At 36.8% G+C, this 24,067-nt stretch overlaps 2 long non-coding RNA genes across 4 annotated transcripts in view; both read right to left on the bottom strand.

Moving 5' to 3' along the window:
- Window positions 1-269: 269 nt before the first annotated feature.
- LOC126925355 (uncharacterized) overlaps window positions 270-24,067 on the bottom strand; it is a 47,730-nt gene continuing 23,932 nt past the window's right edge. For 2 of the 3 annotated variants that reach the window (XR_007713882.1, XR_007713881.1), the window contains exons 3-4: window positions 14,779-15,125; window positions 270-288 (exon numbers count right to left, since the gene is read on the bottom strand). This is a non-coding gene — a long non-coding RNA (uncharacterized LOC126925355). The remainder of the gene's footprint in view (window positions 289-14,778; window positions 15,126-24,067) is intronic. The other variant, XR_007713880.1, reaches the window with a different exon arrangement.
- On the bottom strand, window positions 16,110-22,109 carry LOC126925367 (uncharacterized). Its single transcript, XR_007713911.1, has 2 exons — window positions 20,560-22,109; window positions 16,110-16,265 (listed from the first exon to the last, which is right to left on the bottom strand). It is a non-coding gene; the product is annotated as an uncharacterized LOC126925367 (long non-coding RNA).

Raw genomic sequence — 24,067 nt, 5'->3', positions numbered from 1 at the left:
TCCCAGTGAACCACACATATCGCGCGTAATTGAATTTCTTCGACGTTCCCTTTTCTTCGCATATGAAAAGGAAACACAAGTTTGTGGTATTTGGCAGGTGAAAATTAACGTGGTAAGCGGAGCAATTTTCCGGTTACCAGGGAAAGCAAGAGCTTTATGCTCTTTGTAAATTCGTTTGAATGTCGGCGAGCTTAAAAGCGGTGAGATATTAAAAACGAAAGGTGTAAATTGTAGCACTTTACTCACACTGCGAGGCGACAATAATAGAAAGCGTATAAAAGGACTCACCTGCAACAGAAAGAAAAATTCATATGAGAATTGGTGTCATAATTCACCTCTTTAGTATGCTATAAGAAGATCGACTTTTAATTTTAATTTTAATCAAGATTATTAAATCAGGATCAAGGTATATTAAGAATTTCTTTTCATTTCTAAACTCTACATAAAACTGTTACATTAGCATATTCGTACCAAATGCTAAATATCGAATTTTGGCTATGTTTAATTTCATAAATTATTCCTCTACGTGTTTTAATTATTTAGAATCTTCATTTGCCAATATATTTTCTAATATTCTATATTGAATTACAGAATATTTCAGAATATATTAGTACACAGAAATATTCTCGTACAAAATAATGTGCAATTTATATGCATAAAGAACCTAAAATTAACATTTTTAATTTTGAAGCTCACACACGTATACACAAAAAGCTCAGACCCATCCAACGCAGTGCAAACATGTTTACCAAAACTCTTTGTGTTTTATAATCTTCCACATATTAGGAGTAGCCAGTACCTTTTTTTCATGACAAGGGAATATGTTATTACGAATATGCAGCTGCTGAATTATGCGAGACTGGCCTAAATGTAATTGGCCTACTTGCTAAAAACCGTCCCTTCTCGTACGTATCAAAAAATAAAATTGGTACCAATTCCCAGCACGACACAGGACATTTACGAGCAGCTAATACCTACGTAATGATACTTAAAAAAACTGAATTTAATTTTCACAATGCTGAATTTAAATCGTTTAATTGAAATTATGTTGGCCTCTTTAACTATAAGGCTAATTCCCTCTAAATATTACGTTTCCCTAAAATGGTACTGCGTTCACGTACAAAATCCTCTGCAGGATTCCTACACGTGAAAAACAGTTGAAAGATACAGAAAATGGAACAACCATGATTCGAAGCTTTTTTTTCCAGGATGAACAAACGAAAATTTTTGTTGCACAAACATGGACAAAGGAATACTATTTGTTTTTTTCTATTTACAAAGATTTACACTTGTTGGTGCAATCTCGCAAAGACCTTTCAACTTGCCATGAAACTAAAGTGGAAAATAAAAATCATTTCCTTCCGCAGTACCAACGTAACGTATACTCTACAGCCAACAAGTTTCCATTTCCACCAACTCGCAGAATCATATATTATTTTTCCGAGGAAGTCTTTTGAAAAGAACCAACGACTCTGGGATCGCAGTGATATGGCGATAAACGATTTTGATTCTCGCGGTTCTGGTTTCCAACGAGTGTCGCCGGAAGGTGTAGAATAAACGCAAAGATGACGGATAGACCATGGTGAAATCGATATTCGCCGGATTTCATCATCTCGTCTTATAGACGCTCGATTCTAGAGCTTCTGCAACGTTCCATCGGGTCTTCTCGCGAAGACGCCACGTCTCTCAGCTATTTGGAATTTCCAGTCTTATTTTCACGGTTTCAAAGGTGGGAACTTTTCTTTGGAATCTTTTGGGATGTTTTTGGTGGCTCGGCGTAATTTCACGTAATATCAAAGTCTCCTGCAAGGTCTTGCATAATTCTTGTCGCGTGTTCAATTCGAAGAACCGTGGAAAGCATGTGAAATTCTGCTCCAACTTTTCAAGAATCTCGTACAATTCGCACAATTTCACACCAACGCTAACGATTTCCCAGAATTATACAACGAGTCTAACAAATGACTGCGCTGCTGCAATGACGAGCGAAAATTCCACGAATCTTCTGAAATTCTATCGTCGTTTAACGAATTCCAACATTTTCGCTTCAACACTCACAAATTCCTGAATCCTGTTCATAAAAATCATTAACAAATCCCTCATTCGTGTTCCCTCATTCACTGAAATTCGGAATTCTGTTTTAGGATATTACGCTGCATCCTGTGTCGCAATTTTCAGTATGTTTTACGACATTACGCCAAATCGTTCGCATGTTTCTTTTCGCAAAGGTACTTAAAGATTCCACCATTGCTTCACCTTAATTAAAGTTCTACGATTTCTCCAAATTCCATCGACGATCCCGTTTATTCGGTCAGTCGCGGAGAGCCACGATCGCGAGGAAGCTCGTCAACGGGAGTCGTAAATTCTCGTTACGATTAGAATAATCGACGCCACGAACAGATCGATCCCCTATTTCGGTTAGGATAATAGAGGCGGTTTAATTAATATAACACTGAGGTTAACAGGTTATAATATATATTTCTAACAACTTTGTAGAGGAGATAGTTACGCTGTTGCGTAAGGTATAAAAGAAGCAGGTGAATGATTGAAGGGTGGAAACTCGGTAAAGAGATGTTGACTGTTCTAAAGTTGTAGATCCAGTAAAGTCCGGTGACGATGCTGTTGCAAAGGAAAACACTTATTCGGTGGTGATCGCCCCACCACTGGTCGCTTGCGTGTAGAATCCCGGGAAACATGGGAAAACCCGTTTCTCCAATTTTTACCTGATGGAGCAATAACCATAAGGAGCCTCTTGAATCGAAGATGTTTTATGCCACTTACCAGCCTTAACGGTAAATCAAAAGACCTCGTTTTATGTTTAGGATCATTGCCATCCGCTTAATTCTATGTGCACAACTGGTGGACGCGTGGACCGTAGAGAGTCACCGGACGTAACAGATCCTATGAAAAATCATATCTACTTCGCAAGAAACAGCAAGGCACGTAACAGACCAAGAAGCTACGGAAAGAAAATAAATGTTAATTTCTGTCGTATAACGTGGCAATTATACCGGCATGGGAGCAGCGAAGTAACAAGACAATTAGACGCTGTCGTTACAAGAGAATAAAAGATCCCATCATCGAGGTAACCGCGAAAGGAACACGGCCAGCGAAACGACGAGATAATAAACGACAGTTGAACCGGAACTTCTCGAGTTTCTGGAGATGTGGCCGTACGCGAAGCCACGGTCGAAAATACACAGATAAACAGGTTGAAACGGATCCTCCGTCCGAGTTTAAGAGGAAGGATTGAGGGCAAGTGTATATCCTCCTATTTACCCTGGTTCGAGGACCGTTCTAAAACTCTCTCGACTTCCATTCTATCCCATCCTCCGACACTCTCGATCGTATCTCGATGGCACGCGAATCACAGAGTGATAGACATCAAGATCCTCGATAGAATCGGGTGCTGTTCGCTTATTAATTCGCGTTGATTGTCATTATACAGCACCGTGAATAATTTTAGACTCAAACGCGTTTCACGCGTTGCTTCTTCGATATTTCCAATAAACCTTCGATTGTGTCCAATGTTGAATGGAAATGTACTAAGACTGACATTTATGTATACGTTTATATATAATTATATTGTAGACAATTATAAGGGGATCTTAAGGGGAAATTGAGTTCTCTCCGAACTTTGGAAGGAGACAATTTTTGTCTGGTGTATCTTCAGTTTTGTTTCATTTCAGAATATGAAATTATTAGTATTATTAGTATCAGAAAGTATTAGTATTATTAATATTTGTATATTTTAATTTCATCGAACGTAGTGTGTCAGAAGGCAATGAAGACGTAAAGAGAAGAGTATCACTTTGCGACTTTCATTGTCTTTCACACGCCAAGTTTAACAAAATTAATGTCGAAGTATCTTTTTAAAAAAACATTTTCAGACGCAAGTAACTTTACTCTTCCGTATAGAAAATCAAAAAAATTGAAGGATAAAAACATATAGATCATTCCATTTAAAAATATAAAATATATATTACATTACATTGTATTGTATTATATTATGTTATTATATATAAGCGATAATGCAGAAGTGAAAAAATAGCATTGAGAAAAAGTTTTTTGCAGCGTTGTATGTGCCTCTTGAAATAGATCAACTCTCTCCTGGCAAGCTTTCCCACACAATCGTAAATAAGGTAGACTTTACACGGCTAAACTTTATAGCAGATTTTATAGCGTATAATTAGACACGATTAACCGTGATTCGAAATCATTAAAACTTTACAAATTTCGTTTTCGCTTTAATCAGATTTTATGATCTGAAAATTAAAAAATTGGGGTTTAATGCAGTTTTCTAATTTTTCTTTGAGGACTATAATTCAATTTTTTGCAATTTTTAAGCTAAAGAACGCGGAGATTAATTTTCCTTGGTAATTTCCTTAATATTTCTTCGGCAAACTTTTTGCTTTTTTTTTTTTGCTTTCGGTGGCAAATTTTTTCAGCCGATCTTCTTTGCTTTCTAAGATTAATATTTAAATTACATTTTCTTCGAGCTTCGCGAATGAGGGTAAACAATTTTAATTGACTAACATTTATCGTATAAACATCACGTCTCTGAAATCTCTTTACAGATTTTCCTTCCCCACCACCACATGTCAATTTATTTATGTAATAATATTTCAGACTTAATATTTGAACCGTAATCTTCCACAAAATGATAATTTCCACGCAAGTGTTTCTGATTTGTCAGGACAATATCACGTGAACCCACGAGTTCATTCGTAAAAAATGCAAACCAAAGGGGAATATCGAGTAACGTTTTAGCAACGAAATATTTATATAGAGCAAGCAATGGAAAGCTGATGCTACAGAGAGGATTCATAATAGAAATGGAAATGAAAGCTCAGCATCATGAAATATGATATAGGTTAATCGTCTGGTAAAAAGAGAACGGTAATTAATCCCGTCAATCAAAAGCGTGTAATTGCTCGTTTTCAAAGGTACGTCTAACGAGAACGAAAATAATTTTAAACGCTCCAATAATACTACGCTACTACTACGAACATAGTACCACATAGTGCTATATGTATTTTGTAAAATTAAGAAAGTTAATAAAAAAATTAAATAACGTACGAAATATAAAAGAGAAGGATAAAAGTCGCCGCGATATTCCGTACTAAATATATATCTCGTAAAATTAAAAGTTCATTGAAAGATATAAAGATGAGGCGAAATTTCCAAAATGGGATTGATCGAAGATAAATCTGAGAAAATTAAGAGACTTTTCGTTATGAAATAAGACGAAAGGTAAGAAAGATGAGAAGGATGATAAAGAAGAAAACTCGAAAGATATTTCATTTTACGAACTATTCTTTGTGGATTAGAGAATTTATCACACCAAGAGTAATATATAAAATAAGAAAAAAAGAAAAATCAATGGCGCGGTTGCATGACGTTGTTCGAAGAAGAAACAGTGAAACAGAAATTCAGGAGAGGGAAGTTTTAAAGCAGTTTGGTAAAGAGAAGTTTCATGCTATGTATCTGGTTCTAAATTTCACTTCTTTGTTCTACGGAATATTTCGAAATTCTTGCAGAGGCATTTTATTAAATATATTTCAAAGTATAGCCTAATGAAAGGCAAATAAAATTTTTAATCTCCAAATCTAAAGTGGAACGAGAAGAAAAACATTAAAAACTACGTACATATATATATATACACTGAACATTCAGAAACATCAAAATACACTTATATCAAAAATTGTATCAAATTGAAAAAGCCTTCTAAATGTTCTACTTCAAAAAATATACTGCAAAACCAAATTAGTTAAAATTCACTGAAGTTAAAGATAAAATTGTTGAAGATAAAAATCAGAAAATGATTCAAAACGCTTTCTAATAATAAAAAATCTCACAGAATTCAAGAAATTATCACACGGTCGGAGTTGTTAAAATTATTAAAATTCTCAACACCTTCTAAGTTGCTAAACGTTATAAAAATCTACAAAATTCTCCAATTCTTAAACCTGTTTACATACAAGACGTTTTCTCACAATTAAACCCAAAAAAACATTAAATTTGCTTTCGAAAGCCTCGATAATGTCAAATCTATTTTATAAATCACGTAAACCTCGCAAGATTGATAAAGAAACAGGGAATACAAATTTTAACAAGCCAAGCGTGACTGAGAATGATCGATGATGATCGATACAGATCTTTAATCGCGGAACAGGCAATAGGGATCGGAAATTCAATTTCGTTGCAGCCAGCTGGCTGGAACGTGACCGAGGGAGGCACTCGCTTCTTTCTCCACGTGGCATCCGCTCAAAGGTCTCCTTCAAGGGTTGCTGCTCGTGCAGCAGCTATTTTTTCATCTTTCTTTATTTTCTATGCATATATGAACCATCAGGGGTGCTTCAGCGACGATGACTTCTTTGTGGCCGATGCGTTTTACGCATTTAAACGCGTACACTGGACAAAAATCGAAATAATTGTTGCTGGACTTTGATTTTATATTATTCGATGATATCGTCAGCCTGTAAGTAATTTCAAATCAAAAATCGTCAGAGAATTAGTAATAATCGTTTGTACATCGAAACCAAATCGCTTGAAAATTAGCTCACTCATTCGCTGTACATTCTTGTTTGTTAATTCTTGTTAAGGAGTGTCTGTGACGTCTGAAGTACGAGGAATTTGAGCAACGAGGCGTATAATTTTAATTTCCAATTTGGAGATTCCTTTCTTTCTTCAAGGAGCAATTTAGAAAAAAAAGCCATTCTGTAATTTTGGCTTTTCAGTGTCAGAAGGATATTGCACTGGATGCTCTTTATCTTTTTAATAAAATCCATTGAAGAGTGAATCTCCGACCAGGCTCGTTCCAAGAAAAATTGAGAAGTTGCACAAGAACTCTGTTCTATGTCACGTGTAAACGTCAGCACAGTGTCTGACGAAATACAAAGGAGGATGAATGATTTCTGCATAATATTTGTGAAAAAGTGGAAAGACTGCTTTCAGAATCGATGCTATTTATTTAAACGTCACAGTGTGGGGTTAGTCAAAGAAATAAATATCTAAAATATTTCAACCGAGCCAGCGCTGCGTTGTGAAACACGCGAACGTGTCCTGTGCACGTGATCTACGAACCTGGTCTACAAACCTGATCTACGAACCTCATCTACGAACCTGGTCTACGAACTTGATCTGCGAATCTGCTCCGCGAGCGTGGCTTGCCAACGTGGCCAGTGAATTTTGATTTTTGTCCTGGATCCTCGTCCAGATGCCGCACTGTGAAACGCGCGAACGTGCATAGCTTTTGGTCCACGAATCTGGCCTACGAAATTGGTCTACGAATCTGGTCCACGTATCTGGTCTACGAATCTGGTCTACGAATCTGGTCCACGAATCTGGTTCACGATTCTAGTCTACGATTCTAGTCTACGATTCTAGTCTACGAACCTGGTTTACGAACCTTTCGTTTCGCACACCGCATACACAGCACAGCGATAAGTGTACAATACGCAGAAAGATACTCGAGAGCGACGATACGTCTAATCGGTTTGATAGTCCAACAACAACAAACGCCTGGAAATTTGTGCGTAAGTTTTCTTACGTTGAACAGCGATGGTTTTTACTGGGTTTGCTTACTCTTTAGATTGCTTCTTGTACTATCTTCTATTAAGACTTTAAATTGGTTTTTCAATAAGAAAATTGAATTTTCCATTCCTGGTCCATTTTCTATCCAACGTTTCAATATAAATACGTTCTTTGATGGTTAAACCGATTATGTCGTGTTTCTTGTTACAAAGTGATCCTTTCCAGACAGCCTTTTTTTGTCGGGCACCGTCAAACGATGTTTCTGATTTTAGTTTGAAAGATCTGTTTCTTTGATCTTTATTTAAAGGATTAATTAAATATTCTTCGTCGTATCGGCCGCGTACAGTGATTTAATAATTTGCCGGAAGATCTTCTATAACCTGCACTATATTTATCTGATTTTTATGCCGCCGTGTAGTTATTATCAAACAACGCGTTTATAGAACGGATTATGTTGTACTAACATAAACAATATTCACGGAGGAGGTATACTCGAGAAGAGAAAAAGAAGAATTATGAAAATCGATAGTTCCGATATCGAGGAAACTTTCCAGAAAAAGAACTTCAACGATGTCCTTTCACATTTCTCACCGTGCTCGCCTAACTAACTCTTTTAACACTTACAACGCAATCAAACACACAGTAACCATAGAATTTTCACTGAAAATAATTCCATAAATATTGCTAGAGCAATTTCCTTTCTGTTGAAATGAACACAACGAATATTAAATAAAAAAAAAAAAATAAGAAACGTCTCGAGATACTTATTGAGACATTTAGGATGAAGATTTGGTCACTTATCGCCGATCTAAGCTTCAAATATCTAAATTTAAAATTCAAATCCAAAGGCAATATTTATCATCGCCCTTATTTTCATAAGTAATTCGAAAGTTAGAAAATCTGAACGTTTAAGAAATTTAGTATTTTGTGCCATATTTAACTGAGAATTTGCAATTTAATGCTAACACATCGGTTACATACAATACACAGATTTTTATACATACTTATCACACACATACACACACAGTGGTATGATAATCTCGATTAATTAACGAAGTATATCTTCAACATTGATCAGGAATAAAACGACGGCGTAGTAATCGCGCAGATCGAAGATAATAGGCAAAAACTTCTTTATTATCCAACAGAGCGTAAGTTCTCGTTAATAATCGCTTTTGTTTCAACCTATAGGTATCGAACGACATCCATTAAACTCTATACGAATTTTGATGGAACCCGATAGATTTGCAGGCAATTCCATTACTATCGATGAATCAAACGCGCGATCAGTCGAAATTAATTGCCTCGTTGGCGCGTGCTAACGAGGATTTAACCTCGACCAGACTTTACCGTGCCAGTATGGCGATTTCAAGAACTATTTTAGCTACAGGTTTATAGTCGATAATGATATCGTCCCAACTATAATATTTACACCGTTGCACCTGCTTCGGTAATTAATTAAATACTGTTTGATTAGGAGAAAGAAGAAAATGACTTGAATAGTGTAACAGCATGAAAAAAAAGAAACAAAGCTCAGGAAAATGTTTCAACAACTTTAACAAAAGGAGCTGAGGAAGACTCTCTCGTCCTCTTTGGTTCTATATGCACAGTCTTTGGTTTGCTATTGAATATTTTTATCGTTCGATTGAATCTTTGTATCCACTGTGTATTTCGTGCCTTTTATAAATAAAATAATTCGAAGGAGGAAGATACTTAACACAGCAGCAGGCTTAAAATAAAGAAGAAAATAATTGTTTCATAAATTAAAAATAAGCATTAACAAATAGTAACGAGAACCAAATTGTCTCGTGGCTTTAGAAGAACGAAAATTGCGAGAGAAAATATATTTATGAAAAATTCTCTGACAATTTGCAAAGCTGACAACAATTACCCAATAAATTTAAAAAATATTTAAAAATTATAAAAGCGTCTGATAGCCTTAAATGGACAAAACTGAGACAAACTGTTCAACAAATTTAAAGAAACGCGAGTACGATGTTCGAGATATAGCTGACGATGATTATTCCATGAATATAGAAAATAAGAAATTAAACAAGAACTTCCAATGTCCTTGGAAATTTTCCACTTTTTCTATTTTCCTTGCAGAAAGAAAGAAACTCAGAAAAATTGATAAGTTCGCACACGTGGATACTTTACGTTTATATAAGAAACTAACTGGCTCGATCAGAAGTTAATGGAAGGTTGTTACGACTTGTTTTTCCAAGAGGAATGGGAGGAGAGCAAAAAGTGAACGCACTGAGAAGTCATAAACTTGAACGGAAGTTCAGTGGCGTGCAACGAGCAAACTTCGATGTTTGTTCCTAGCAAGACGTCCGTGTACTTTAACACAGGTCAAATTTAACACAGTTTAAAATTGTTAATTAATTTGTCCGGAAAGTAGAACGATCCCTTGGACCGCGTTTTCAACCGGAAGTAGAACGAGACGATTCTATCCGCGGATCGGACGAGGAAATTAATTTTACTTCAACTTAATAAGCCTGTGATGTCAGTAAATGGCAACGTGGCTAACTCTGGAAAACTAATTATGCTTTTTGTAAGCGTAGACGTGATCGAGCTATTTGTTTAATCATTTTTTAACTTTCTTCGCTTATACGGGGGCTCAAATAAGCATTTTTTTTTTAAATAAATATTTTAGTTTAATAAATTGAATTAATAATTTTGAATTTTGTAGAATTTGAATGTTTGGTAATATAACTTTGAAATTTTATGAATAACGTAATTTAGTAAAATTTGGCCACCTTTTAAAATAATTTCTGAAACGTTAAATAGCATCTTCTTTGCTTTAGATTTATTATCCTGACAGCGTCTAATTAGTTCCGGAATTTATAGTCCTCGGCTATTTTATTTCTTCATGACCTACACTCGCAACACTCGCAAAACGAAACAAACAAATAAATTGAATTACGTACAATATATGATATAATTTTCATTTTTACCTTAATAAATATCGTGTTGTATATCCAACGATTTTTTTTCCTTTAACGATACACCGACTCCTTCGTAATACGTAATACATTATGCTTGTTATTTACGTACCTTGCACGTTTATAACGAAATTTGCTTATAACAAGGTCGGTTATTAATTCTCTGCTAACATTAAGCAACATCGAGCTTTCAAAATCTCAATTATTATTTTTCCATTCACAAACTTCAAATCGATAGAAAATACAAAGCCTCTCTACCACGCAACAAATCAAAACTCGAATCAGAGATATCGTCATCGCTGCTCACTATGAAGAGTAACTATTTTATTAATTTCAATTCAAACGTAAAACCAAATTCGTAATAAACATCCTATCTGTATCACAAACACGTGCCACACGCCTATGATATTATCATTACCATCGTCAGGATAATCGTAATCCAACAAACATCCTGGTCTAAAAGGATCAAAGCCCACCTACGAGCATAAACTATGCTCTTTCTACTTGGTTTTGGCTCTTAAAATCGTCTGTGGCGACTGTTTGGCAAAGTTTGTGGGCTTCGAAGGGACCACGTAGACGCGTGTGCCGTATATTAATGGGAATTTGTTTGCAGAAACACAGCGACGCATGCCTCAAAGGCGTCACGCGCGGTCTATCCCTTTTAGAATTCTGTTCACGCGTCTGAGACCTGCCTTGTCTTTCCTCGATCCTTCCATGGATCTACACTGATTCGTCAGACGAGCGGAGAATTAATACTTGGCTAATATCAGATTGGATCATGCTCGTGCGTTCTTTATCGGCGGAATCAATTTAGCGCCGAGGAAGAAGTTTATTGTTACTGACTTTTGACATTCTTTTCTTTATTTGTGCGTTTGTGATATGAAGTAAAATTATCGAACATTTATAGGATTTTATAGGATTCCCCGCGATGCGAGAATTAATGGATTCATGATTGGATTTGAAATTATTGAAAATTTGTGCAGTCTGCTAGGAGAATTGTTGAAATTAATGATTTTATGATTGGATTTGAAATTATCGAACGTTCGTGAAATTTTCGAGATACAGAAACTGATGAATTTATCATTTGATATAAAATGATTAATTATCGAAAATTTGTGAAATTTGCTACTGTGGGACGAATCTATGGTAATGATCTGAAATTATCAGAAGCTTTTGAAATTTCTTCATGATTATAAAGATTGAAATAACAAATGGACAACTACAAAGTGAAATCAATGCTTCGTTATCTTTTTCACAGGATTTTAATTAATTTAATTTTTTCACCCACGATTTGTCCGTCCAGAATTTTCGTTCGTCCATCCTTCGAAGAAAAGTTATCAAAAACTTTAATCAATCTGAAGCCAACGCCTCGTGAATATTTTCATTGATTTTTATTTTCACGTTATTTTACGAATGTCGACGATTTGTCCAGAATTTTCATTTGTTCAGCCTTCGAAAAAATGTTATCTCGAAATGGACATTTAAAAATATTTAACATCAGCGTATCGTGGGCTCTTGCGTTAATTTCCATATGGACCACGATAGTCCATGATTTGTCTACATTTGTCCACCCACAGTTTTCGTTTGTCCAGCCTCCAAAAAATATGTTACCATCAAGTAACAATTTTTCAAAATTTAACTCCAGCGTTCCATGAACGTTTTCATTGATTTTTAGGTGGGCTATGATCATCCACGATTTATCCACGTCTGTCTATCCAGGATTTTCGTTAGTCTGCCCTTCGAAACAAAAAGTTATCGCCAAATAAACGTTTAAAAAAACTGATAACGAACGCTGTTTGCTTTATCGTAGAAATTCGCATTTGGCAATGGCAACTGTAATCAGCTTGCAACATCGAGCGAGATGATAACCAACATCCGCATTAGAGATTTATAATGACGATCGTCTTACCGGTAATAGCATTCTTCCGGAAGCTAAGTAGCGTGGTTCTCGCTAGTTTTCTTTTTGCCCAGCAAACGGAGACCAAAGACTGTGTTCCAGAATCTCTAATCGCCTTATCGAGGATTTGCTTGTCTCGCTGCTGTCGAGGAAATGGCAATGGAAACAAGGAAAAGGAGAGAAGAAAAGGAAAGGACGCGACAAAAAGCCTTATCGAGCTTAGCGAATGTTGCAGCAGGAAAAAAGATGGCCGTTTTCCGTCAAGAGGAAACAGCTAACACGACAATCTCTTCGTTCTCTTTCCTTGTTAATTGCGAACCGTGTTGCACTTCCGAGATTCAGTTTCATTTTTAACGATCGAACAGTAAATGGAGTGCCATTTCAACAGTTCGACAAAAAGAAAATTGTCTTCTCGGGTAAAATCTTCCGATAAGATTATACAAATATAGAAATTACTTCTCAAACGACATTCGTCATAAATTGAAATATTCTTGTAATTACTTAGGATCTACGGAGTATTAAAAAATTGCTAAAATTTTCCAAACATCGCGCAGTTCCTCAACGTTATTTTGTGATAAATCGTTGTAATAATTCACCGTCGATATGGTCGAAGTATCTTCAATAATTAACCGTAATTACTGACCAGTAATTTATTATTATACAAAATATTGGCGAAAGCCAATGTCTTTCATAATGAGATATATTTTCGAATACTTTCGCGGACCGCTGTACGTATTTCGTCTCGGAATTAATCTGAAAAGTAGGTTTCCGGTCGTGGCGAGCCGATGCATGCATTTTCGCTAGGTTCAATGAAATTTTGAGACTGAAATTCAGCTGGAAACGCGACTATTCTTCAACCCATTCTCTTTTCTCTCTTAATTCTATTATTTTATTAATACAAATACGCGAATAATTAGGTGGCCGTTGAAAAGTCAAAGCGTCTTCTTTTTGATCTTCTTTTTGATCTTCTTTCCTCTGTAAAAGTCGATGGCTTTTGGGTTAATAGATTTGCTTGTGGAGTTTTAATGAGGTTCGTGCGATTGATGGAAAAGGGATCGGGCTGTTAATTAATCTTGGTGGGAGGAAAAGTGGTGGCGCACAGAAAAGGAAATTCAATGACTTAACTCTAACCGCGATCAAAGCGGATAGATAGAGTGAATTTACAGTAACGAAAGGATGGAATTGGTTCGTTGCTTGAAAGGAAAGGACTGACTTTCCTTTGAATAAAACTTTCGCTACGATAACAACCGAAAATGTCATATACGTTCTTCCTTTCAATCATGCCAACACTCGAATTTAAGGGATGAAGCCACCCTCTAAAATTAGACAGCTCGAAAATTAACTCAAAGACCGAAAATTAAATTAACGTAGGTTAGGAGAAAATGCTAGAGTCAAGAAACAATTTTCCAAAGTGCAAAAAGATTGTTATACATGCCTATAGCGTTTAAAAGACCATAGTATACATGGAAACTTGTATCGTTAACTTCAAGTGGTGCAGAAGTTCGCATAATTTCAACTAATTCCACTGCAGCCTGCTATGCACAGTTTCGATTAAATCCCGCTTTAATTGCCTCGAAACGACGTTTTAATGCTCTGTAACTACCATACGCATGTCACCGACGATTTATCCTAACCTCGAGAATTGCTCGCTGGCTTGCGATGCTTTTCGCCTATCGAAGTTTCTCTGTTGTTTCGGCCTATTAATCACAAATTTTCTAATCTAAAGCATATCTATGGCGAGTGTTGCGATACTTTACTAAGCTCGTATAGGAGTCATGAAAAGCAGAAAATTGATAATTTGGTCATAAGCATTCATTTTCGAGGGATTATGTATTCAGGACTGAAATCAGGAATTTCTAAGGGAACTTCGATCGGTCTCTATAGAATTCTTTTCGTTCTAGGGTCTCACAAATCCAATTTCCCTTGACAGACGCAGAGGAAACCGTTTACCTCGGCCTCAGACTCGAAAGATCTGCATAATAATCGGGCAATGTACGGTCGAGGTGTTCGTATCGACGATTCTGACGATTCCAGTGATTCAAAAGCATTGGTATTCTTTCTGTCGATGATTTTATGCGAATGGTGTATTTTTCCAGAACGTGTGTACGATAGAATCTTTTCAAACGACTGGTGATATCGACAAAAGAAATATTTTTCTTTTATGTCTTCGTAACGTGAGTTGCAAGACAGAATTTGCAGATTTTATACATCGAAAGGAAAGAACGTTATCCAATAGAAGACCAATCTACGAATCACGAAAATATTTCATTTAATTACCTACAAGAACCAATTAATAGATCCGCGGAATTACCAAAAAATAATTACGCAAATATCGATCTCACGAGTCAAATCTAGAGCGGAAAATCGAAAGTCTGGAAAATTAAAATTCCCAAAGAAACTCACCCGCATATCCACGAATGCCTCCTTCTGGGCACGTTGGTCTGGGGAACTAGCAACAGAGGCGCGGTGCCTTTATTGTTTGACCCGGTCGAACCACCGCCATCGCCAGCCGGAAGCCGAAGCTCCGGTACCTGTAGGTTGCTCATGTTCCGGCGTGTCTCGCGTTACGTCACCAGAACGCGATCTCTTCGTCGTCCTTTACGACTCTTCGAGCAAGCATCACTCATGTAATCTCACGTCGGCTAGCACAGGAACCTCCGCTGCGAACTTGCGATTCGCTACGAAACAGACATGGCTGATCTCTGCGCAAAGGATGCCCGTCGTTTCGTTTGGCATCCGGTCAGGAGAAGCTGCGCATCGTAAACGCGACGTTTTCAACGGTGAACCTGACCGACGTTACGAGTCTTTAACCCTTTGTAAGAGATTTGTTCGAAATTTAGAACGATGGATCTACGGCGATTTTCAGGATTTCCAGGATTTCCATGCCGTGGTGATAAATTGAAAGGCGTCGATTAATTTTTAATAGGCCACACACTATGCCGATTCTTTTCGTGAAAGTGTCACATTTTACAGAATGTCCGGTAATTTTATCGAAGATAAAAGTAGAAGGTGCTTTTTTGAGGCAGAAGAAACGTTGAAATTATTGTTTGCCAAGATGATTTCAGAGCTTTTCTTAGAACTTCGTAAAAATGGATATGAGGTAACTGAGAGTGGGAAGTGAGACATTGTATATGTATTTGAATATTTTGTTTCTATCATTTTACGAAGAAAAGGAGAAATTTATGTACACGGAGGATTTTGAGTGGAGAATTTTCAGGAAATTCCGACTGTCGTATTAAATTATCGCAATGTGTACGAATCGTGGATTTTCTTCTGAAATTTAATCAAATTAGAGATAATTTTGACAGCCAATCTCTTGGTGACAATCTCTTTCTGTCTTCAAAGACGCGCTATAGGAAGAGTTCGACAGGTCACGTAATTTCATCATCTCACAAAGGGTTAAAAGGAACTCTTTCAATTCACCAGCTGACTCGGCATAAATTTATGCCAGTCCTTTCTTCCTGCTGGTTACCAGTGCTGTGTGTCACGTTTCATCGCGTTTTCGTCGTCTATTTTTCCAGAAATAGTTTCCATAACCATTTGTTGAAATTGATCGTTTCTCTTGTTTCCTATAATTTCGCTCAATTCTTTCGCTGTTTCGCTGAAACTCGAGTCTCTACGCACCATCTTCCATGCGAAAATTTCTTCGTAATAATTTTTAATCGACGCTGTGTTTTATATCTAATCGGCCTGAAAGTGAGACACAAAATTTGTTCAAACTTTTGCTAAAACGCGATACCTTTATAGCGTTATTTGTCTACTTGCGAAATGTTCTTCCAGACAATTCCCAACTTCTTTCTCATTCTGTTTCCCTCCGACTACGCAGTTCCGTCAAAACAAGATCGTTACATCAGAAGGCAACTCGTTCTTGTCCCTAACGATTATTCCTCCTACAAACATCATTGAAACACCAGATAACTATTAAACAGACGGACAAGCGCTCGTTAACGTCAGATGCAAAGAGAAATTATTTATTGCAACACAAAACCGTGTCCAGCGTCTCCTAACGAACGAATCTCGATTCTCCTTGCAGATTAGACTCTCGCGGATGATCGAAACACGTTTTTGCCCACGTTAAAACGTCAGTAATGAACGTGCTCACGCGAGATTTGCATAACTACGCTGTAACAAGCGACGATACTTTGCTTTTCAATTGCCAGTTCAATGGCGTGCATGATACATTAATGCTGACGTTTAGTCGAACGTATCGAGTTTCCAGTGTACGAGGAAATCGAGAACAATTTGTTATTTAGTTACAGGATCGTGGCTCGAGAGATAAATCGCGATAATTTCAATGTGAGATCCTATAAAAAAGTAAACAAGTGTATAAAGAAGAGAAATAAAAATGTTCTATATCTGAAATTGAAAATTTTATTATTTTCGTGTTTCTGGTCTTACTGTTAGAAAGGCGATTCGAAGGCTGAACTGCTGCGATTTTAAAATTCGACACAGCATGCAAGAAAAAAAGAAGTTATTGGCGTGGGAAATGGAAAAACAGAAATGAAATATTCTTCATCATATAATGGAAATGTTTGTTACTTTTTGTTATTAAAAGAAATGTGTTTTTAATTCTAAAAGCGTGGCTCGAGTGTCCGATATTAAAAGCATCGAAGAGAGGAGAAAATTTTGTTTCCTGAAAGCGCAGCTTGCATGTATCGTTTATAAAAATTACATTCCACTTGACACTTCGAGATCACGACGAATCACTCGTAACAATAATTTCAATCAAACTGGCAATTCCTAGAAATTTTCGTTAACCTTTTGAACAAGAGAGCCATTAGCTGAATTTTTCCTTTTATTTTCAAAACACGAAATTCTTTCTGTTTCCCGCAGCCAGGTTTCCCCCAAATAATTACATCTGGACGAGAGTTTAATGGCGCTTCGAGCGACTAAAAAAACTCGATTAGATCCGAGCAAAGAGGAACTATCGTTTACCAGAACCAAACTAAAGACCAGAATCATCCATTTTAACCTCTTTTTTTGCGGAACAGAATACTAGTGGAACGTTGGAAAAAATTGCAATGGAAGAAAAGCAGAGGAACCGGCGCGCTTCTGGCAAAGAAAAAGGGGGATGCATTGGCGTCCTTGATTCGACGCGTTTAATTTCACGGTGAGGGGATCCTGGACGTCGAAAGATCGCCGTCGACTATACTTAACCGAAAGCACAAGTCATCTAGAAACGTTTGATCGACCGTGACACGGTGTCGATGCAAATAGGTCATCGAATAATTCGGCCTCTTCGAGATCAGCCTGCACGTTAACTTCCCTAATTAAGTATTCTTTATCCTGTCGTCCAGTGGGACAATTGAAAAATTATGCAGACCGTAATATTTTAATATCTTCGTGTATGTACAATTATCATTTCTTAATTACTTTCAATTGTCTTTCTAGTTGTGCTTCCTGAATTAGTTTATAAAAATATAGATTTGCATAAAAACTCTGTCCACTCGTCTGATACTATAGACTGTGCACAAATGCAATTTTATAATAAAAATAACTGAAGCACATATTTTTCGAGATTCGACTGCCAAAGGCTGTTCCAACAGAGGCTAACAGACGTAAGTTGTCATAAAAGCAAACAGAGTGTGGACAAGCAGCTATTTAGTTTCATATATTTTTTATATTATATACATTTTTAAAAAATGTATTTTTGCATTTAGGAATTTCCCATAAAGGCATAAAAAATTCTTGGTCCAGTTATGAAACGCTCCAAAATTCTAGCACTATGTTACTTTAACATCTAAAACTTCCGCGATGATTGGACTTACATCTAAACGATACAGGGTGTGTCGTAACATATCGAACCTACTTTGAGATTAGAGAGAATCGCGGACACGTGCTCTATCTGAGCTTGTTTCAAATTTATGGCCATTTTTATGTTTCAATAATCGGCAACTTTCTTCGCAGAAGGTGCCCGAAATGGCTACCTCGATCTGTGCCATCATACGCACCTGGAAATTTTGTAAGTTTGCGAAATTCTTTTATAGGAGGACTGCATGCAGGCCGAGACTAACCATTTCGAGCATCTTTTATGAAAGTAAACAGTTGTGGATTATTGAAAGACAAAAATGGCTAGAACTTTGCAACGAGGCTGTAAAGAGCACGCGTTCGTACCAATTTTTTTATTGCTTTTGTGCCTGTTGTCTATCGCTGAAATGGATGCCAACGTTTCACGATACACCCTGTGTATTATTTATTTCTCAGTGTCTCGCGGTATCCATCCCACGCAACTTTAAAGAAATGCAAGCGGCTCTGTGGAAATACAGAAACGCGAAACACGCGCCTGAGACACAAATCCCAAGATCCTGCGTCCAAAGATCGGCAATGGGATTTTCTTGACTCGGAGATGAAACCTGGGAACGTTGAGGACAGTTTGCGGAAGTTTCTCGTACGTGAAATTTAACTGTATTGGGAGCTGCGAAACTGGCTGACAAAATTTTCGCTTGGAACTTCGGTTGCGCCGTAGAAAGCGGATTGGTCGTGTCGTTTGACGGGATTCTCCGGGGAATTTCGATAAGACGAGGCAGAGTATCTCGTGGTACGGTTGGTTAAAAACAGTTACGTTTAGTGCGTGACTTTCAAGATGTCCGGAGAGATTTCTCCGCAACTTTCAGACAGGGGATTGCATAGTGAAGGATTATGACAAGCGGTTCGTTCAGTTACTGGAATTGACGTATCTCTCTATTTAGCATGAAGAATGTTAAATTAATCATTCAGAATTATACAAATTAAAAAAAAATAGTCTCCTGTCTTCCAACAATTTCAATGAAACGTCGCTAATATCTTCCCTCAACCTCGTTAAGTAACAAAAATTATTTTAACGCTCGTTTACTCAACCAACGCTACGCGCACCAATGGAATTTGAATTTGACAGGCCAACAGAATTGCAACGTTTTTACGAGACGTTCGAAATCACGTAGCGACGCAGAGGATTAAAAGCGAAACTAGTGCAGCGGATAAGACAGCCTTTTGATAAATTTTTCACTCGTCCAGTGGATGGGTCGTTCGAGTCACCGATCAAAGTGAAATTCGCCAAGATTACAGGGGTGGCCGCTTAATGAAAACGGAGGAGTTTAGCGTGTAATTAGCGGCAGGTTAACGAGCATAATTTATCGATGAAAACTAAGAGCGCTAGCACAGAGAACAGCAGCCATTGGCCTGTCAAGAAAAGGATCGCTGATCCTTACGAGGTTTCGCGCGGATCATCAAATTACCAGAGCACAAAGTGTGTCGATTACGCCCTCTGGGCTTCATTTCGTAGACCGGAGACGTACAAAGCACGAGTCGAGCGAACACAACGCGGTCTCGACCATTTCGTCGATGGGGAAACGATGCGGAGAGGGTTCGATGAGGTCAGTAATTGAAGAGCGCGCTGCAATTACAGGGCTTCGATATAATTAATCGTCCACGTACGTACGTACGTACCATCTCTTCAACGAAGTGCTACTTTCCAAGAAATTGAAACTCTGACTCGCTAACGCGTCTTGTAGGATCGAGGATCCAATGCATTGTGAAGATTTTGCGTAATATAACGATTGGAATTCTATTGGGTTGGCAACTAAGTGATTGCGGAATCTGTCATCAGGTTCTATTGACAAAATCCGCGATCACTTAGTTGCCAAACCAATAGGTACGTACGCTGTCGGTCGTATGGAAACTTTGCTCGATTTATAGTATCGATAGATGAATATTGGTGAAATATATGAACGAATGGCAGACTAGCGATCAAAAGCAATTATTTACTATATACTTGCGCAATCAACAGATACGTATCGTATGAAACGTTAATCGATTATTTGAAAAATTATTCATTTGAACTATTTGTGCACAGAATATTGGAATTAAACGTTATTAAAAACGTTATTTTAAATATTATTGGTCATCGGATATCAGCCGTGGTATCAACTCGGTAGAATGCTCTGTATTTTATTTCCACGTCTACGAACCTTGAATGACAAAATTAAAATATTCGAAGGGAATTCTCTCGAAAACGAGGCTTCTCACAACTGGACGAACTCCTAGCTTATCACCAACACTGAACCAACTTACCAGCGACATTTGCGGCATACTAAGCTCGTATTAAATACAATATTAAAAGAGTACAACACGCAACGAAAAGAAGACACCTGAGCCTACGCGACGCGCCGCTGACACGCGGCTTTCCCGCGAGAGATCGGTTTTTACCTTTATCTTTTAAGCGTCGATGTAAATTACCGAGCACGATCCGGATGTGGCGGCAGTCCCCAACGAGCCGACGAGCAACTGCGACGAAGAATAGCTATCCACCACGACTCTGCACTAATAAACTTCAACTTCAAAGACGCGCGTGACGTAAAACACGAGATTAAAAAAAAAGGTCTCGTACAAAACAGTTTTATTCAATGTTTTCCACTCGTTCTTGCATTTATAATCGTCGTCCTCCTTCCAATTATAGCACGAACAACAGGATGTTATTGATAACGTTTAAAAGTTGTGTTTTAATGAAGCAATTAACAAAACTTGCATACGAATGACGTAACCGGTGTAGGTACGATACTAATCCGAGCGAGACTTTTTCCTCTTTCCCACGAATCATGTTGCCAGTGAGGGAATTCCGTAATTCGATTATACAATTTCGTTGCTCGCGGTTCCAATTTTGATGTTCAATTAATGTTCGTTACCAGAGAAATGGAATGTCATAATGCTGTCTCGCGATCCGACACGGCCGCGCGGACTGTTACTCGATGAGTATCTTGTCCCACTTGTCCCTAGCGAATTGCTACGTTTCGTATTAATAAATATTTCGTGTCTATGCCGCGGATATACAATTTTCCCTCGTCTTCTTGACGAATCGCGTCTCCACGAAATATCTTAAGACGCCAGGAATCATCTTTTCAACAGATATTCATCATCAGGTATTTTTCTAACGCAATTTTAGGCTATAATTTTTTATCCTATCATACTTTCTAACAATTTATATAAAACGTGAAACGAAAAAATTCGAAATAGTTTTACCCGTAGCTTTTGTAGAAGATTAATAATTATATTTTTTAAACGATGCTTTCTTGAAATTTAGAATTTTAGAAATTCTAAAATTCCTATGATTTCCCTTCGGCAATGTTTCAAATATTTTCGCCTATAATTTTGTTAATAAATTGCTACATTTTAATCCGAGATCTATAATTTTGGTGAGAAACAAAGCTACCAATAGCAATTAATTATTGGGTGCCGCGTTTATACGGCAATTTTGAATGCTCGCCACAATTGCACAGACATATATCGCATATTGTACATACAAATTATCAAACAGAAGCTCAGTTAGCCGTATTTCCTAGTTAGAACCGTAGCTGTGTGATATCGTTGTCCCCTTGTTTTCATTGAAGTGCAAGTAATTGCTTTGCGTACTTATGATTAATTCAATGGTCCTAGTTGTTGAAGAAAAGTTACTACATTCACAGTCAAACGTATTTAGATCGAACAAGCCAGTGGAATAAGCTTCTTTAGAAAATTATCGAAGCCCCGAAAATGTCTTTATCTCCGAGTATAACGTGAGCTAAGTTTCAAGATACGATCTACTATTCGATCGAGATCTGATTCTTATGTATCGATTATATTATATCGATACATGAATCATTTTTTTTTATAAATTATTATTTTTTTAAATGTCTAGAAATTTATCTATATCAATTATATATTGATGAAGATAATATTTAGCTGCTATGTAGCTAATTATTGTAATATTGTAAATTAATTTTATTAATTCAAAGAAGGTTAACTTCTGAGTAAAAATCTACAAGTTGTAAAAGAGAAACTTTCAAATATACAAATTTCAAATTTTCCATCGAATTTAAATCTAATATGAATAAATCAAATTTTTAATAATTTTCTGGAGATAAATGCACGAAGAAAAATGTCACTTTCTAGCATTTCAAACATATAAAAACGCTTGGAAAGAAGTTTGAAATAGGAATATGTATCTGACATATATCTACGATATCGCAATGACATTTCAAAATAGCGGCAAATCAACTGCAGGTAAACTGAAACCGCGACACGCAGCGAGATATCAAAATTCATCTTGTGTCTCTCAAAATTCCAGCGCCAAATTCTCTCATCTTTTATTACAGCTGTTGTTATTCCATGCTGATATGTTTTTCTCGGTCGAATCTGCTTTGCTTGTAAATTTCAAGCACGCCACTTTGCTAAATCTCATTTCTCCTTCGTATTTCGAAAACACGATCGAATATTCAGTTTACGAATCACTGGATCTACATATTTCAGGAATTTTTCTCGTGCGAAGTGATGTTAATGTTCGGAGAATCGAGTTCGAAAATTAAACGGACTTTTAAAACGGGAAAAGAAGTTGCTTTGAAACAGAGGCGTAATAGAAACGTATTAAAAATATTTAGTTGGCAAATCTCGAGATTTTTAGTTATATTAACATGACATAACGTTGCCAAATACTTATATTTAGGATTCCATAATTGTACAAACAGGTACATACAGTGGTTTTCGCCAAGGACAGCGTTTAAAACCTAACCTTGGTCTAAATATACATATTATATTCTGTAGTATTTTTAACTAAGTATTCTAACAACAGATATTGTGATACGCTAAAATATCTTCAAGTACTCTAAATGAACAGGTACAGTAACAACGATTCTTTAGGAGAAACCATAAGCTTACTCCAAAAAGTCTTCCTATGAATTATGTCCTAATACTAAAATCTCAAAGATGATAATATCCCGCTGAGGGTAGCCATTCACACGTTATTTAACAATAAAGTTAGAAAAATTTACCAAATGTCCAGTTGGACAAATTGTAAAGTACAAACTAAATAATAAAAAAATACTAAAATACTCTAATCGATCGAAATATACTAAATATACCAAGGAAGATATTTTTAAGAGGCGCCCAATACAAATTCAGCGATTTCTGCGAATTTGTCTATGGTGAATTGCGAATGAATCGTATTATACGAGAAATCCACGAAACTTAAAAATTTGTTTCGTTCGCTAAATATTCTAGTAATATTGCAGAAAGTATACTAAATACTATTTGTACTTGAATAATTCTGAACTATTATGAGTCGAACATAATCGTATATTTTTTTTATTATTATTTAATTTGTACTTTACAATTTGTCCAGCTGGACATTCGGCAAATAGAATCGTACATTGCGTAGTTGTTTTAGCTGCCTCGACCGTACGATACTGCATGGCATAGTGCACATACATCTATCGATCTTTATTCTGCCATCATCTCGCTTACTTAAACTCCTACGATCTCCTATGTCGCTTTAAATCTTGTACGTCTCGTTGTTTCTTTTTTTTTCATTTTGTTAGCTAGCGACTCTCGGTATTTAAGTGTCTATTTAAGTACTATTTAAGTACTATTTAAGTACTTAAGTACTCAAGCCAGAATTACTTTTCACTACCAGGTTCCTAGTAATTATTATGGGAAAATATATAGCGCTAGTAGGTTTGGTGACAGTATGATTTGTTTCAGTATCGTTCACGTCAACACAAAATCAAGCACGATGCTCCGTCAGTCTATATGCACGCAGTCATCATTCGTCACTCACTAGTCTCGTCACAACGGTTCCAACGCTCTATTTTCACGCTGACCACACCCTTCTTGACAACCCTGACAACACTGACTTCTCAACTCACGACTGCCTGTTAATTCGTATTCCTCCCTTCAGCATCCCCTT

This window comes from Bombus affinis, chromosome 16, assembly GCF_024516045.1.
Source record: "Bombus affinis isolate iyBomAffi1 chromosome 16, iyBomAffi1.2, whole genome shotgun sequence".
Classification (NCBI taxonomy): Eukaryota; Metazoa; Arthropoda; class Insecta; order Hymenoptera; family Apidae; genus Bombus; species Bombus affinis.
This window is presented reverse-complemented; position numbering and strand designations above follow the sequence as displayed.